This window comes from Macrobrachium nipponense, chromosome 42 (assembly GCF_015104395.2).
Source record: "Macrobrachium nipponense isolate FS-2020 chromosome 42, ASM1510439v2, whole genome shotgun sequence".
NCBI classification, from domain to species: Eukaryota; Metazoa; Arthropoda; class Malacostraca; order Decapoda; family Palaemonidae; genus Macrobrachium; species Macrobrachium nipponense.
The window spans coordinates 11,037,445-11,056,000 of NC_061103.1; the positions used below are offsets into that span (position 1 = coordinate 11,037,445).

Here is an 18,556-nt window from a genome sequence, read left to right on the forward strand (position 1 = left end):
TGACAGGGCAATTAGAGATGGTTCCCAGGAATTGGCCTCCACATTTGCAATGGGAATCTTGAAGAGCTTTGATGCTCTTTTACCTCGAAAGGGGTGACTTCAGCCCAGAAGTCGGCACTTGTTTTCTCCCCCGATTTGCAAAAGAAGTTGACCCAGGACTTACTATCTCAGTTTTCTAAACACGCTCTGGAGGTTTTATCATCCTGCGCCAAGTCATCTTCACCTGTACAGCATTTGCCCTTTCGAGGAGGGAGACAAGGGTTCCAATCTAGGCCTAGAGCGAACATCTGCTTCCCCTCCAAGTTGATTGAGAAGTCTACAACTAAACCTCCCTCCAAGAAATAAGGATGGTATTCCCCATGCAATAGTAGCTGCCAGACTCCTACATTTTTGGGAAGAGTAGAGTAGAAGAGGAGCAGAATAGTGGGTGGTAGAAGTGCTCAAGAAACCCATCACCTTGACTGCTTACTCCGTTACTCCATATACAAAAAGAAGCAATAGAGAGAGCTATGGATTTAGAATCAGAGGGTTTTTACAATCGCCTCTTCATGGTCCCAAAGTCTTCTGGAGGATGGAGACCAGTGTTAGATATCGATATCCTGAATGTCTTTGTCTTGAAGACAAAATTCCAGGTGGAGACGAGTCGTCCAATTCTTGCATCTATTCATCAAGGGAACTGGATCACCTCCATAGACATGCAAGATATGTAGAGTAGAACCTCGACATTCAAAAGTTCCTAATTACGAAAAATCCAAGTTACGAAAGCAAAGACGAAGATTCTTTTGCCTCTGTATATAAAAATAATTCAGGTTGCGAAAGGGTAAAGTCCGAGGTTCGCCCAGACCACCGAGAACAATTTTAAAACTCGCGCACTGCCAACTGAGTAGACTCGCCACCATCCTCCCACTTTCCCATTGCTTCCTGATGCTAGTCACCACCATAAGATCCTGCTCTCCTATTGGCCACCATCATGCCTCTATGTAAAGGCACTCCTTGACCATTTTTTGCGGCAGTGTTATCGTAAACACTGGAATTCGTTCGTTCACATATACTTATTTCGTTTGTTAATGTAAATTTGTGTTAGTGATTTCGCTTTTGTTGTATTTTAAGTTACTTTATCGTGTTGCGTGTGAATTTAATTACTTACATTATTAGCCATGGGTCCCAAGAATGTTGCTGAAGTTCACGGAAAGAAGAGGATGCTTTCTATGGAGAACGAAGATGGAGATAATCAAGAAGTGTTAATGTTTTCTGCCATTTGTTAATGTGTTTTGTAAAGTTTAGTGTTAATGTTTTCTGCCATTTTTTAATGTTTCGTAAGGTTAAGTGTTCATGTTTTCTGCCATTTGTCCTCCTCCTCTGTCGCCACTTTTGGAGATCGCCTTACTCGAAAGGTAAGGTTCCACATTTTACTACACATGTACGTACATGTACGTAAAGTATTTCTTGTACCATGTACACTAATACACTTTATTTACAGGTACGTACTACAATAAAGGTTATGTTAGGTATTGAATGGTCCAAATTGTTGTATTTCTTTGTTTATTGGTCAATTTAGCTTTATTATAAAATTTACTGTGGTGTTTTTGCAGGGCTTGGAACGAATTAGGCAGTTTACATGTAAAACATAGTTCAAGATACGAAAAAATCAGGTTACGAAGGCTGCTTCGGAATGGATTAATTTCGTATCCTGAGGCACTACTGTACTTCCAAGTCCTCATACACTCAGACTTGAGGAAGTAACCTCATATTCATCTTTTGGGACCAAGTTCACCAATTTTAAGCCCTATGCTTTCGCCTGACAACGTCCCTTCAAGTATTTACCTGGGTTCTTGTTCATTTAGCCGGTTGGCTCCATCTCATGAGAGTCAGTATCGCTCTCTTTTTAGGTGACTGACTACATCGCTCTCTGACAGAAGAGAGTTGCACAGAGGACCTTAAAAAGACCCTTCTGTTAGCTTGCAGCTTGGACTTTTGATCAACTATCAGAAGTCGCAACTTGTACCATCTCAACAGATAGTTTATTTGGGAATGACTCTGTGTATTGGTTACCTCAAATGTTTCAGTAAGGAAATTTGACTAAAATCAACTTTACTTTATACATTGTTTCAATAAACAATAGCTGGAATTGCATAAAAAAAACTAATCACAGTACAGCCAGGTAACAGTTTTTGTCTTCTGGGTACAGCAAACTGGTAATTCTTCACACAAAAAGAATTTCAAATACAGGAACATATGAATATTTTTTATTGTTCATTTTGTACTATCCCACTCACAAGTTAAATTCTTTAATGCTAGATGGTTCATTTGTGTCTTGTAGCTTAATACCCATCTCTACCATAATTTTATCATGTGTCAAATATATTTTCATCCTAGCATACAATTAAATTCAAATTCACAAGGCTTAATTCAGAACTCCACTTCACAAAGAGTGGACTTTTCCCACAGCTATTTCTGCAAAAAAAAGGTCCATTATTAGAAATATTAGAGGTGAATGTTGACATTAAAGGTGAATATTGACTAATAATAACAAAAACAATGTTAAAAAACAGGCACAACAACATATTACCTGAGGCAAAACCAAAGAACAGTTAACATAAGATATAAATGTCTGTCGGAAAAGGTTGAGATTCTAATATAGTAACCCATGTAAATTTCCCCCTTGGTTATCCCCCCTTCCCCTGACTTTGACAAGTAGGGGGTCAGGAGGGAGAGCAGCTATGCCTACAAAGCAGTTGAGGCACTATGCTGATACTCACCCCCACCCCCACCCACTTAGGTAGGTACCAAAGGGGAGAGAGAGAGAGAGAGAGAGAGAGAGAGAGAGAGAGAGAGAGAGAGAGAGAGAGAGAGAGAGAGAGAGAGAGAGAGAGAGACTTTGACACCTGAGAGTCTGGGAGGGGGAGGAGTGCGAGCTTCCTTGCTGGCAGTTTTTTGTCACCCCCCATCTTTCTTTCCTTTGGGTTTGCTCCTCTGCAACATCATTAGAGGGATCTCCCCCTCTTCCAGGAAGAGAAAACAGACAAAACAAGTGGAAAGGAGGGGGATGCTGTACTAAGTAAGACTGATTGCCAAGGAGGAAGCATCCATCAGAAAGGAGTCAGGGAGTTAAAGGAGTTGGGGCCTCCCTCTTGGAGAAGATACCCTGGGTCTAGAGGAAATACACTTGGAGGGAGAACCCTGACTGTTCCTTTTTACCTTTGTTCGTAAAAAGTTTTCATTTGTTCATAAGCGGAACAAACCTTCAGTCTTAACAATAAGATAAATCTTCTGGCACCAGCTGGAAACTGGTTAAAAACAATCTAAGATTATAAATGGAAGGAATCTGTGGCATCTGGCATCTGATGTTTAGTTGAGGTAGAAGCAAGTCCAGAGACCGCGCTTGAATCCAGTGACGCATTAGTCTTTCTTCAGCTGCATTGGAGAGTGGACCTTCACTTTGCTTTCCTCCCCCAAGCCTTTTTTTTTTTTTAACCTAATCCCATGCTTTTGTTACATATTTATCCTGCCTAAGAATGCCTATGAGTGTCAACATATTTATACGGCCTTACAGGATTCCTTGGTTCCCGCTTTCTCTGGGACAGGTGCAACTTGCAGTAGATGTGCTTCAGGCCTATTCCTTCTGCTTCACCATCAGCTGTTTTATTTATGATGCTGATCCGTCTCTCTCAGGGGGATATTGCCCCTTCAGGGAGAGAGGGGGCAGCTTCATTTTGTTTTTTATCATTTTGCATTTGTGATATTGAAAGATATATTTAAACATTTGTGTTTAGACATTTCATTATAAGGTTGTGTTGCAAACAAGGTCTATGTGTGAGGATTTGTCTTTCTAGCATATTAGTATTCCTCCACTTCCTCAACATGAATTTTGATGGCAGAAGATCTCTGATTGCGTTGGTCCCGTCTGTTTGCCATCTTTTCTCTTTCCCGTTATTTTGGAAAGGGGGCCCCCCGCCCGTGAGTTGTATGGCTCACTCCCTTCCCTTTACCCTTACAAATAAATGATTCTTTTTCCTTGCTCAGTTAGAAGATATCTTCTCTTCCTTTGGGGGAGAAAGCATATTATTTGTTTCTTTTCAGGCTCTACAGTTGTTAGCCCTGCTTCTCAACTTGAAGTCTGGCGGCTGCGGCATGTTCTGCTCTGATCTTAGTATGCTAATCGGTGCTGTGAAGAGAGTTTGGAACCCAGTGTGTTCCTTTTGATCCTCGCAGCTCATTCTTCTTGCAGCCGACTTTTCTGATGTGGCTTCGTCTGCTTCTGTGGTGTCTCGTCTCCCTCTGATAGAGTAGTCTGCTGTGTGATGTCATGGCTACTCCATATGACAACAGTTTTGATTGGCGCTGCATTTCAAGAGAAGTATCGGGGACGTGTACAAGTATTGGGCAGGCTCTCCGTTTGCTGTAAGTTTATATGAAGGAAGACCTTTTCTCCTTCTTCGGTGCTCTCCATCCATCAACAAGCTGTGGTTTGCCTCGTGTCATGAGCTTCTCTTCAAAATCCTACAAATCACTGTTCCTGGTGCATCATTTCCTCAGATTCAGCGAGTTGGAGAGGCAACCCAAGTCTCTTTAGCCCTGTTCGTGGATTGTTAGATCATGCGAGTTCTTTGATTTTGTTGAAATCCAAGTCCTTTGAAACTCCAATTCATAATTTCTCTCCTGTTTGAAGTAACTGGAGATTCTACAGCTTCCCAGCCAGAGTAGATGCAGTTTATTCACCCAGGAGGTCTACACTAAGAAGTGTAGATAACAGCTTTTCCTTCATCTCCCTTGTCCTCTCCTCCTCCTCCTCCTCGGTCTCAAATAAGATGTCCGAGGATTCAGGACTTTGTTGCCTCAATTTCTCGGAGTGCAAGAGATGTTTTGCCTCCTTCCCAACAAGGATGTGTCTCCTCTTCACATATGTGAGCGTGTGCCAGTAAGTGATGATCTTCCTGCTGATCAGAGTCTTCTCACTAGTTCTCCTTCCCCTCAGCCTGTTTGAGTTTGGCATAAGGATGACAATGCTCCCATTCAGAAGTTGAAGGTGGTCCCCCTCTCAGGTTGCTGTTCCAGGGCCTCTTAGACATTCTCCTCTTCCAAAGTCTACAGCGTCTTCATCTCGTCATCCTTTCATGGATATGTTTCTAGTAATGGTCGTGGACGTGAGGCTGTCGTCAATCTTGTCTCGCGTTATAGTAGTGCTTCTTCATCCTTGTGTGATGGAAGAGACTGCCTTTCTCCTGTGACCAAAAAGTTTAGGTGTTTGTCTTCTTATTCTCCTGGGAGGTCCTACTTTCATCATTCTCCTTCCTTGTTGCATGACTGTGTACATGATTCGTCGCATGACCGTGTGCTTGATTCGTCACACGACAGTGTATGTGATTCATTGCACAACTGTGTACAGGATTCATCACATGACCATGTATGAGGTTCATTGCACGGCCGTGTGCCAGGTTCTTCCTTGTCAAAGGTGAATTCAAAGATCTTATTCCATTATTTGAGAGCATAGTCCTTTTGGTGGAAGAGATGATGACCTACCCAATGGTAATTCAGCATGTCTGTGCAATGCCATTTGGCCACTGCAAGAGACTGACGGGAGTTTGCTTGGTAGTTTCAGACAGATGTTCCATGTCTTCAACATAAGAGATCATTCCCCAACAGTTGCATCCTTCACAGCAAGTCGAAAAATCATTCAATCAGACTGTAAAGCCTTCATTGTGAGAATTGAACGTCTTTGTGTTCACCCAAGACTTCAACCCTTCCCAGGTAGTAAGGATTCCATTTCATTGTTTATTTACATTTGAATGTTCCTACAAGAATATTGACCTGACACTTATTCTTTGGGATCAAACCTACTCAAGTGGCTAGGTACTTGAATATAGACCAAGAAGGCTTCAAGGCAAAGGAAGGATGAGGAACTACTGCCCTTTCTAACCTAGCCTAGCCCAAGTGATTGAGTTCTTAACCTGGCCTAGCCTAGCTAGTTCAAAGTTATCTTAACCATCTTAGCCTAGCCTAAGTATAGTTGAGCTCTTAGCCTAGCAAGTGGTTGAGCTCTTAGCCTGGCAAGTGGTTGAGTTCTTAGCCTGACTTGGTGTAGCTTAGTTAGTTTGAACCTTCCTAGCCATCTTAGCTTACACTAAGTGGTTGAATTCTTAGCCTAGCAAGGGTTAGATTCTTACCCTGCGCTCTAGAATAGTTAATCCAAACCTAACTTTTCCATCTTAGCCTATCCTAAGTGGTTAAGCTCTTAGGCTAGCCTAGACTAGCCTACCCTGGGTGAGCTAGTTCAAACCTTTCCCTACTGACTTAGCCTAGCCTAAGTGGTTAGGTCCCAAGCCTAGCCTAGCAAGTTCAAATGTATCTCTCTATCTCAGATTAAGTGTTGGAAGTCTTAGCCTAGCCTAGCAGGTTGGAGCTTATGTTTATCAGACTTGATCTCCAGTTTACTAGAGCATGTTCTTCTGCTTCATGAATTCTGCAAGAATATTTTCTCATCAAGAATTTGGGATTGGGTTGGGTTAGGTTTGGTTCGATTCCTAGCTTAACCTACTTTTCATATCAAAGTAACCAGATTAGTAATGTATCTCAATATTCTAGTTGCTGTTGCCTCTCCAGGAGTTAAGATCCATCTTATCTCTGCTGTATGTTGCTCAGGAACATCACCTGTGAATTATAAGGGATCACCTCATAGGATGTCTCCTTTGTTGGAAATGCACGTTTCCTTGTCTGGGCAAGGTCACTTGGATATTTAGAATGTGTATATGCATTGAGCATATTGTCATAAGACATCCCCTAGGTTTATCCTATTGTCTCCTCTGTATACTACTTGGAAAAGACCTATGTAAGACCTCTTCACAGTGCGACAGGAAACTAGATGTTGGCTTTTCATTGGAGCAGAGGACTACCTATTGGAAACTCTCTGGGAGGTTGAACAATGAAGTCCCCCACCTCCCTTCCTCAAATCTCCTAAAGTCCCAGGAAAGTTGCATTCATCTTCACATTGATGTGGACTTGTTTGTCCAGTACCTATGGTCCTGAGGCCTGGAGCTCTTCAAGATGAGCACCCCAACCTTCAGAAGAGCCTCGTGAGTACAGGAGCAAATTTAGGGGTGGTGAATTAAGGGCAACTCCGTTTGTCAGACTCTAAAGTCTTAGGTTTACCCTAGTACCTCCATGTAACCCCAAGTTGAGTGGCTGAGAGAGATTCTGCCCTAGCACAACCTTTTTTGTCAGTCTCTTGTGGAGAGATGCCACCAATCACTTGGGTCTTTATCTCTTCATGTCTGGAGTAGGTTCAGTATCTCGTTCAAGAGATCTATCCTGTGGAGCAGCAACTCAGATGTAAGGCTAGTACTTTAAAGGATCTAGGGCAGCCCCAGATCTAAGGCAGCCATATACTACAAGATGAGCCGTCTGCTGCTGTGATTGGTGTCATTAAAAGGGTTTCTCTCCACTCAGTTCCTGTTCAGTAGACAATTTCTGAATATTTTTCAGATCAGACAAGGTTCCTTCTGATGAGGTGCCACGGGGCGTAATTACTTGTGATTAGTTTGTCTAAAGGACATCACTTTGCTCTGAGAATTCTTTGTGTGGTTTAAGAGCATGGAGCGGTCTTGTTCGCCTAGGAAACTCAGACCTCCTAGTGGGACCTTACTTTGGTACCGAGTAGTCTCTCAACCTCCTTCGAGTCCATGCATCAATCATCTTCTTGGAAAGTAAATTTGGAAACCATTTTTTTCTGACCTTGGCTTCCTTGAAGAGTTGGAAAGCTTCAGGGTCAGGCTTGACATAGATTCACAATGGGTTGGGGTCAGTAGCTTTCAAATTTGACCTGGAATTCATGGCTGAGACCCAGATTCCCACTGTTCATGATGACATCTTGCCTCCTTTCCTGTTCCTTTACAGTGTGGAGTTTGTTAATAGTAACCTTTACCTAGAGGTTAGGTGTCTTAGACTTTATGTTAACGCAAGCCAGGTTAAGAACACCCCTTCATTTTTCTACACGAGGTGATTAGGCAAGCCAACTCATCGTCAACTTCTCCCACCAATTGGGTGCTTGCAGAAACACATGACACCAGAGGATTAGCTTCATCCCTGGCATTTTAAAAGTACAGGCAGTCCCGGTTATTGGCAGGGGTTCTGTTCCCGGGAGGTTGCTGATAAGCGAAAACCGCCATTAACCAAAATATGGTGATTTATGGTACCATTGCCGATAACCAGAACTCAGTCTATTACAGCGACGTAAATTCGCCCGCCGATTTTATTGCTGTAGACGAGCCCCATAAAACCTGATCGCCAATAACCAAGTCTGCCGATAACGGGGACTGTCTGTACTTATCTGTTCATAGGATTTTGAATACTGGTTCATGGCTGCGTCAAACCACCTTGACTTTCTTCTGCCTGAAGAACGTTGCCCACAAATCCTTGGACACTTTTTTCTTGGGTCCAGTGGTGGCTGTTCAACAAGTGTCCATGGCGGGACAGTTTGTATCTTGCTTAAGATGATTGTGTGGAGTAAGGAATGAGTTAGATGACTGGTCTCTTTTCTTTCTCTTTTCTCCTATCTTCATACCTACAGGCAGTTTGAAGAATAGACACATCATACATACGCTGGAACTTACTTGATGCAGGTGAGTGTTGTAGCATACTGTTACAGTACTTTCATGTTCCATGCAACATGCAAATCTGCTTTCCAGTACCTTAAACTTTTCTCTCCAGCCAGGTGAGTGAGGAGTAGTGAGAAACCTGTTTCTTGTGGTTGACATGGTTTGTTGCTTGAACAGATATAGTAGTTCTTTTGAACTTTCATGAATGTAATGAATCTGGAGATGTTTCACTCAAAGGACTGAGTGTTAGATATCCACATATCTAACATCTCAAAGGCTTAGGTCCTCTTCTTTAGAATTCTCTTTTCTAAGAAGAATGATCGTGTGTGCCGAACCTCCTGTCGGTTCAGGATTCTCATACTCCCTCCATTTATGAGTATCCAATCATGAAGACCGAAGGTTTGTTCCTCGTATGAACAAATGACAAATTTTTTTATTAATTTATATTTTTCAAAGCTAACAAACCCGAGATCTTAACATTTGACTGTCCACCTCTTACATTGCATCTTAGGTTGGAAGAAAGACTGATGCGTCACTAGATTCAAGCGAAGTCTCTGGACTTGCTTCCACCTTAACTACGCATCGACTGTCAGATGCCACAGATTCCTTGTATTTATAACCTATGAATGTTTTTAACCAGTTTCCAGCTGGTGCCAGAAGATTTGTCCTATTTTTAAGACCTCAGGTTTGTTAGCTATGAAAAATACTAATTAATTTAAAATTTGTCGATTTTCTTGTCAGGGATCATGGTATCAAGACCCTCCAATTAATGAGTATCTCCAAAAGAAATTGACTAGAATTTTCCTTGACATGTATAAGTGCATTTGTGTAGATGCCATCAATTAATGAGCAGTTTTTAAAGAAATTTGACAAGAATATCCTGTAATATGTATAGTAAATGCTTTTCTGTGGACACCATCACTTGAATTGCAGTTTTTTAAGGAGATTTTACTAGGATTTTCCATAACGTGCATGCCTACCTCTGTATAAGGGATATAGAACCCACTTGTTAATGGGGGGCCTTTGAGGGAATTAGGCTAATTTTTTACCTTAGTTGGTATAGATACCCTTGTAACAGGTTATATCACACCTATCAGTTATTGAATACTTTGAAGAAATCCAGCTAGATTTTACTTAGACACCAGTGTAAATCGTTTTTGTACTTAGAGGCATCAAAATCATCAGATAATGACACTTCTAGAGGAAATTCAACTGGAATTTTTATAGATTAGATGGGTAATAAAAATTTGGGGTAGGCATCAAACTCATCAATTAATGACACTTTTAGAGGAAATTCAACTGGAGTTTTTATAGATGGGTAGTAAAATTTTTGGGGGTGGAAGCCCTTTTCAAGAATAGAACAGCAGCTACATGTTTGTCAGCAAACTTGCATTTTTCATATGGTTGATTAAATACCATTCATCTTTTTAGGTTTGCAAGGTTTAATCTCTTGATTCCCTCATCAGTCACCTCTTAAGACCAGTTGTACCTCATTGTCCAATCCCACCTTATATACTACATTCACTTGTTCTCTTGTTCCCTGGAGCCCCTAATTTCATCATGATCATCATCATCATCCCTATAGAACAAAGTGCCAGGCTACAATTTGCCCTATGTCCATTGTAGAAGTCTTCGCATCATTCCAGGCTAGGGCAGTCACTTATGCACCCTCTTGTGCAGTGAATTTGTGCTGGAAATCTTGAACAGACATGCTAGAATTTTTTTATATCAAAATTTTTGCCAAACAACCAAATCACATAGAATCAGGAGCAATTGCCCTGAATAGAATTTATTTTTTCGTAAATGAGGGATGGAAATTCCAGAAAGAAAGTTGAAGGAGTTGGATAACTAAGTGGAAGGAGAATGGGTTAGTGGCAAAAAGACAAAAGCAATAAAGGCAGGGCCCAAAGGAATGATGCATAAATCCTTTGGTGCCACCTACATTGCGCCACATATGGCACATCTTGCAATACTCTGCGAGGGGTGTTCAAGGTGGCAAAAAGGGATTTTGACGTAAGGAAAAATCTATTTCTGGGCGATTGGTTCGTGTCGCCAGCGAAATATCCTTTAATCCATTATTTCTAAGGTAAATGCACTAACACATACCAGAGAATAAATAAAATAAAGAAAAGGTCAGTACTACTGACTCGCTCACCCTCCAAGAGGGTGTCGGTATGAACACTATGGCGAGTGAGACCACTACCACGAACCACTTGCCAATAGAAATCTCCTACTACAAAACCCCCACTAGAGGGGAGCCGACCCACAGAGTGGGCAGCAACTACTACTACTCCATCCCATGCTGCCGACTGCTGCGCCTCTGGTGGCCATCCTGAAGTTAGCAGACAATCTTGAGCACAGGGATGGGTAGGGTGGGATTTCGCTGGCGACACGAACCAATCGCCCAGAAATAGATTTTTCCTTACGTCAAATCCCTTTTCTGGGCTCAGTTCGTGTCGCTGCGCGAAATCGTACCAGAGAAATAGCACAAGATTGTAAAGAAAATAATTAAATACATAAATAAGGTCTCAATAAAACTTAAAATAAAATAAAGAAATATAATTGCTAAGAAATATACATATACACAATGATACAAATTAGAAAATATTCCTTAAAATTAACTTAAAGTTAACATATATGTACAGGGCTTACATGGAATATATGTTGAACTTAACATTTGTGTATAGTTAATATGTACAAAGTAAATAAAGCAATTATAATAATAAACTGAATTTGAACAAACTTCGACAATAATATAATAAACAAATGTATATGACTTAGTATACAAAACCGTAACCATTGCAAATGTAGATGTGTCACCCTAGCATAAAAATAAGGGGACCACATCATAGAGATCATTATAACAATCAATTGTGAGTGACCCTAGCAAAAAAATAAGGGGGCACCCACCCGTACCATCATAAGAGCAGCTAAGACTAAGGTAAACGTAGATGAACATGGTAGGTATAGACAAACTGTTGAGTGAGATAGGTAGAAAGGAGAACTGGATCTTCTACTTAAGATTAAGCAGAGTCGGGGGAAACTATGTTACCCGCCGCAACTGCTGAAAATTTCAGAGCTTCCAAGGACTTTAAGTAATGACGCTTAAATACTGTCGGCGATTTCCATCCAGTATACTTTTTTAAATCATCAAAATTCATGTGTTGGAAATAGTTAATTGAGGTGGCAACTGCCCTGACATCATGAGCTTTAGGGAAGGAATCAGGGTTGGCTTGCTTAATAAAGTACAGGATCTGTTGCCTGATACCTTTAAAATAGATAAAGTACCACCTTTTTCTCTCTTAAAGAGAGGACCCGACGAGATGAGGATGTCCTGGACAGAAAGGCTCGTAAGGTCGATACTGGACAAAGAGAACATCTTGTGGAAGGGGTATAACCTTCCACGGTTCCACCTCATCAAAGGATCCTCATTCTTTGCTATAAAGCTACGTTCCGGAGAAAGTAGAACTTCCCCTGTGGGAAGAAAATAATATGATTCGGATCTCTGGATAACGCCGACAGTTCTGAAATTCTAGCTCCTGAAGCCAAGCTTAATAAAAATAGAGTTTTTCTTAAGAGCATTATAAATGAACATGTCGTATTGTCTGTTTCTGAAGCCAGCTTTAGAACATCATTTAAGAACCACGATACTGACGTAGGCCTCACTGAAGGTCTAAGTCTAGCACAAGCCTTGGGAATAGACGAGAAAGTAAGAGTCTGTCAAGTCTATGCTGAACCCGAGTTGAAAAATCTTTTTCAAGGCTGACTTGTTTGTCGTAATAGTGCTAGCTTGGCTAAGCCTTTTTCAAATAAAGATCTGAAAAAGGATATAGCTGAATTGATTGTCATGATTCTAATATCTGATTCTCTCAGGAAGGTTGCCAACTTTTTGACTGCAGCATCATACTGTCTCAAAGTTGAATCTCTTTTATCAGATTCCAAGAAAAGAATATTTCGAGGATCAATATTCGCATCTCTTTTAGCCGCAACCTTCATGAAGTCCATAAAGTTAGGGTTTTGAGAATTCCTGAGGAAGCGAACACAGTCTTCGTTTGTACTGACTGGGAGAGCCTGGGATTTGGGAATTCGAAGAGGACGAAGACCCCAGTTCCAGAATCAGAGGGTACCAATTGCTCTTCGGCCAGTCTGGGGCTACTAGAGATACTTGACCCTTGAACGTCCTGAGTTTGTTCAGTACCTTCAGGAGAAGATTCACTGGAGGAAAGACATAAATCTTCTCCCAGTTGTTCCAATCTATGGACAGGGCGTCCGTGGCATAGGCTAGAGGGTCCAGGTTGGGGGCCACATAACATGGGAGTTTGTGGTTCGCTTGAGATGCGAATAGATCCACTTGTAGACCTGGAACCCTCCGGAGAATCCATTGGAACGAACTGTTGTCCAGTGACCATTCCGACTCCAGAGGAACTGAGCGGGATAGAGCATCTGCTATGACGTTTCTCACTCCAGCTATATGGGTGGAGGAGAGGTGCCAACTGAACTTGTCCGCCAGGGAGAAGATGGCTACCATGACATGATTCAGATGTCGTGACTTGGAGCCTCCCCTGTTTACGCAATGGACTACCACTGCGCTGTCCAAAACTAGCTTTATGTGGGAGTTCTTTGGCGGACGTAACCTTTTCAGAGTCAAGAACACTGCCATCGCTTCTAGTACATTTATGTGAAGCTGGCGGAACTGGGGTGACCAGGTTCCTTGAACCTTCTTGAACTGAGAATATCCTCCCCAGCCGCTTAATGAAGCGTCCGTGTGGATGGTAATCCCCGGAGGAGGAAACTGAAGGGGTACTGATATTGACAGGTTCTTGACTTTTGACCCAAGGGCGTAGACGATTCCGTTAGAATTCTGGGGACCTGATGACAACTTGTCCCTGGATCTGACATTTGCTCGTGAGCGCCAGATTCTGGTTAGGTCTTTCAGTTTGGCTTTCATCAGATGTTTTTGTCACTGAAGCAAATTGGAGTGAACCCAGGATTCTTTCCTGGCTTCTCCTTGAAGCAAGTTTGTGTCCTAGAAATTGCTTTACTGACTTCGCTATTTCCTTTCTCTTGGCTGATGGAATCGACAGAGTATGGGAGGATAGATTCCATTGAATGCCCAGCCACTGAAAGTTGGACTCCGGAGTGAGTCTTGATTTTGTCCTGTTTATCTTGAACCCTAGATAATCTAGGAACTGGATTACTTTCAGTGTGGCTTTGCGACATTCCTCGACTGTTGGAGCCCAAATCAACCAATCGTCGAGATACGCTACTACCATTATCCCCTGAGACCTCAGTTGTTGGACGACTACTTCCGCCAGCTTCGTGAACACCCTGGGTGCCACGTTCAGACCGAAGGGAACTACCTTGAAGGAGAATGCTTGATCTCCTATCTTGAAGCCCAGATAAGGGCGAAAGTGTCTTGCAATAGGGATATGATAGTATGCGTCTGTAAGATCGATAGAGGTGGTGACGGCCCCACGGGGAAGTGTAAGGTCCGCACCTGCGAGATGGTGAGCATTTTGAACTTGTCGCAGCGAATGGCCAAGTTTAAACGGGATAAGTCTAAGATTACCCTTCGTTTTTGTGAGCCTTTCTTTGGAACGCTGAATAAGCGCCCTTGAAATTTTAATCTGTTGACTCTCGCTATTGCTCCTTTCTGAAGGAGGTCCTCCGCATACTCCGTCAATTATTTTGATGGAAGTTGAAGGAAAGGTCTGGGTGGAGGCGGATTCGCAACCCAACTCCAACCCAGGCCTTTCGACACAATACTTTGTGCCCATTTGCTGAATCCCCACCGGTGCCGGAAGAGAAACAGCCTCCCTCCTACCTTCAAGTTCTCATTGCTGCTGGTAACCTCCGCGGCCTCCCCGGAAGTGTTTTCCCCTATTAAGAGACCTTCCTGATCCTTTCTGACGAAAGGATCCCTTACCTGCCTCCCCTACCGAGCGGTCATACTGCTGAAAGGCCTGGCCTTCGAACACTTGGTTGAAGGCTGGGGAGACAGCGTAAGAGGTGGAAGGTTGAGGCTGGGGGAAATCACGTAGATGGGCTGTGATTGAGCCTTGGAGGTAGAGGGTTGGGCTGCCTGCACCAACGGAACAGTCGAAACAGGCTGGGCGAAGCGTTGTTGTTTCTTCTGGTAAGGCTGGAAACGTCTGGGTTTCCTCTGAGCCTTACCCCTTGTTGCCTGGTCTTGGCGTCTCTTTGCAGTGAGACCCCAACGATCCTTCAAGGCTTTGGTTAAGCCTTGTCGCTTCCGCCTGGACCTCCTTTACCATTGCATCAGGGAAGAGGTCTGCTCCCCAGATGTTGGATGAAAGCAACTTATTCGGTTCATGACGAATAGTTGCTTCCTGGAGGACATGTTTCCGACAGTTAGTTCTGGCTGTGGCGAACTCAAACATGTCAGACTGAACCGTTTGCGTCAGTGACTTGGTGAGAAGCTTAAAGAGTGGCTCAGAACCGTAAGAAATGGTTGCCACTTCCGTCATGGCCATGGTGTTAATGGACCTGGCTAGCCTAGTCTTGGCCTCAAATTCAGCCTGAATGAGGCTGTCCGGAAGTCTAGGCAGCTTCTTACCAAACTGCTCCATAGCACAGTCTGGCTTGAGTTTGCCTGCCGAAAAAGTGTTGGGTAAATCTTCCCACAATTCTCCGAGTGAGGGGAGCAAAGGAGATGTGGGGTCTGCTTCCCTTAGCTGTGGTAACGACTCCCCCTTCTGGGCCGCTGGGATAGTGACCGTAGCTATTTTGGTAAGGAAGGGAAGCGGAGTTCCCTCTTCCATTGTGAAAATGGTGAAGGGACTCTTAAAAGGTTGAATTTTCGTGTTCGAACAATCCATGTCCTCTAAACACCTGAGCCATTCTCTTTGAGCCTGGTCACGTGAGTAGAGGACTGTCTCCTTAGGACCTTGTCATCTCTAGTCATGGCTGCGTCAGTGAGTCTGGCGTAGCCAATGAACGGTGGTGTAGACCCTCCGGGTAGAACTCGAAGTCCTCAATCCTTCGAGTACCACACTCCGGAATTGAAATAAGGCCGTCCTGGAAAGGGGCGTATGACGCCACCCTCCAGGGGTTATTCATAGAGAACGGAGGCAGAGAGTCATGAGGTGGGAGCTGAGCTATTCCGGTGCCGAAAGGTGGGGGAGTAGCTAGAGGGAGCCTGGCTAAGTTCGGCGATGATGTTATCCTGGGAGGTGATCCTGTCGGACAACCGGGAGAACATCTGCTCCATACTGTTTTTCAGAGAGCCGACCAAATCCCCCATGTGTTGCAACAGACCAGCATTGGGATCCAAAGCCGGAGCTGCTGCGGAGGTGGTTGGGTAACTCTGAACAGGTACCAAGGGGAGAGGAGAAACGGCTGACTCCGCCGGAGTATGTGGTCTCTCCTTGGAAGACCTGCTCCTTGAGGATTTGGAGCCAGACCCAGAAGCTCTAGACCTCTCTGCTCCGGGGTTCGTAGCCGGAGACTTACGAGATGTTGACGCCGACGAAGTCTTTTTGGACGACGACGACGTCTTGCTTAGGGTTTTTACAACCGTCTGTCCCTTGACCTTAGGTCTTACTGAAGCGTCAGGAGAAGTATAAAGGAGCTCAGCTCCTGTAAAGGCTTGGAAGGAAGCTGGAGAGTTAGCAGGAGTAGAAGACCCAGTGGCGCCCAAGGGAAGCCCTTGGGCGTCCAACGTACCTACCTCGACCAACAGGTCGTCAACACCTACCATTGGCTCTATATTCAAATCAAGTGTCGCGACGTCCGACGAGATATCTTGGCCTGGTTCCTTTAACGAAGCGGCGAGCTGTTGCTGAATCGCCGCCATAGTCGGGGCTGCCTCTGCCGGGTCGACGTAACCCGTTGACTTGCCGCCGGGGAAGATTAGGACAGCCAACCTCTTCTCCAGAATGTAGGGCTGTCCCTTGGCGGCGTTCTTACCGAAACCGCCGACCCAAGCCCTCAGGGTTGCCAGGGCGGTATCTCTAACGGCGGGAGCCTGGAAGAGAGGGTATTCATTAGTTTTAAGTTTAAACTTAAGATTAAAACTTAAGTAATAGGCTTAGTCTAAAGACATAGGGGATGCAAGATCCCATATAAAACAAGCTTAAGTTTAAAATAAGAGATTAAAATTAAACTTAAGAACTACAACCTTTGTTGGGATTACCGAACAGAGTTGGGAATACTTACCCCGTCCAAGAGCTGGCTCACAAGATCGTAGCAAATGGTGCAGGTTTCGTGGAACCAGACTTGTGTTAGTTCCCGTGCGGAGTCGCGCATGGAGCATGGGATCTGCAGACTTCATGCCCGCAGGGGTCCTGGAGCATGGCATTGCATCCTGGATGCTCACAGTTGGTGGTCTGTAAGTGAAAAGATACATGAGTACCGTAAAAGACATCACTTACAGGCTAGTAGGCTAAAAGAACTCCGCTGCATGCCGGAGCGCGAAAAAATTTTGGGCATAACCCCTCCCTTACCGCCTGAATAGGCTAGAACCCCGGAGAGGTCCGGTGTGATAACGTAGGTAACGGAGGGATTCGGCTTAAGCTAGCTTAAATTAAACTTACTATAGTTTAAATTAAATACTAAACACTTAAGCCTAAAGCACTAGAACGTAGCGGAATAATTCCGGTGCGCGGCGGTGTTCGTGTCACGATATCAGCGAGACGGGGTGGTTAGGAAAGACCAACTGTACGCCTGCAGTCCGCCCGCAAGGGTGAACTAGCAACCTTCCACGTGAATGCCGGAGCTCCGGTAAAATAAAGAGCACCAGTAAGCCGGGAAGGAGCGAGAGGGCGAAACAGACTCGAGCCAACAACGGAGCGACGGAGTAACGACGGGGGGGGGAAGGCCAGTCCCCCCCTTAGTCATCCGAGCGCGCCGTGAAGCAAGAGAACGGTCAAGTCCAGTCCTGGGTCTGTCCAGCCCCCCCTACTCCCTCCGCCTAGGGAGATAGGGAGGCAGGCACGGGTATGTGGAGCGAGCGAGGACAGACACCCCCCCGGCCCTATGGAAGAGCGGGAGGAGGGTAAGGTGACTGGACGGGCGCCTGGCTGCTTCGCGATCACATGGTGACCACGGAGCGGTAACATGCGAATACAATGAAACAACATAGCCTAGGTTAAAGCAACCAACTAATCAGTGAGATGCTATACAGAAGCAACCGAACCGATGAGAGGAAGCAATAAATGGTGGGGACCTATGAAATACGGAACCTAGGCTACGTAATATGCCAGACGCCGTAGGCTAACCTAAAATATAAAATAATAAAAAATTACGTAACGTAAAGTAAGAAAGTAAATCAGTAGGAGAAAAAATCCAGGAGTGTACGACTAACCCGAAAGAAAGTCTACCACTCAAAGCTAGCCGGGGCCGATACTAAGAGCTGTGGCTAGGGTCTGGATGGAAGATGCCTACGCAAGGTAAAGAAGACATGCATGCATGACATAAACCCAGTAGGCTGGACCCCTAACATAATATAGATAACTAACAATAGAGCGTAAAGTAATAAGGGAAGGTTCTAGGTATGGAAGACCAAGAACGAACCCGCCACGAGGCAGAACCATGCCGCCATGCTTCCGACCAAGAGCCAGTATTTATACCTAAAAAACGGCAAATACTGACTCAAGGCCGGAAAAAACCCAATAGCAACAATAACCGATTACTTAACTTAGCTGCTGCGATGGCTGCACGCTCCATAATTAGTAAATCCAAGAAAGGGGCACAAAAAACACAGAGCAAAAAAGGGCACGTGTGTACGCAGTGCGCTAACTGAAAAGGATGTCCACCAGAGGCGCAGCAGTCGGCAGCATGGGATGGAGTAGTAGTAGTTGCTGCCCACTCTGTGGGTCGGCTCCCCTCTAGTGGGGGTTTTGTAGTAGGAGATTTCTATTGGCAAGTGGTTCGTGGTAGTGGTCTCACTCGCCATAGTGTTCATACCGACACCCTCTTGGAGGGTGAGCGAGTCAGTAGTACTG

General features: G+C 44.2%; 1 protein-coding gene across 4 annotated transcripts in view; it reads left to right on the forward strand.

Moving 5' to 3' along the window:
* Positions 1–18,556, forward strand: part of LOC135212973 (DDB1- and CUL4-associated factor 1-like) — a 287,714-nt gene that overhangs the window by 252,466 nt on the left and 16,692 nt on the right. The window lies entirely within an intron of this gene.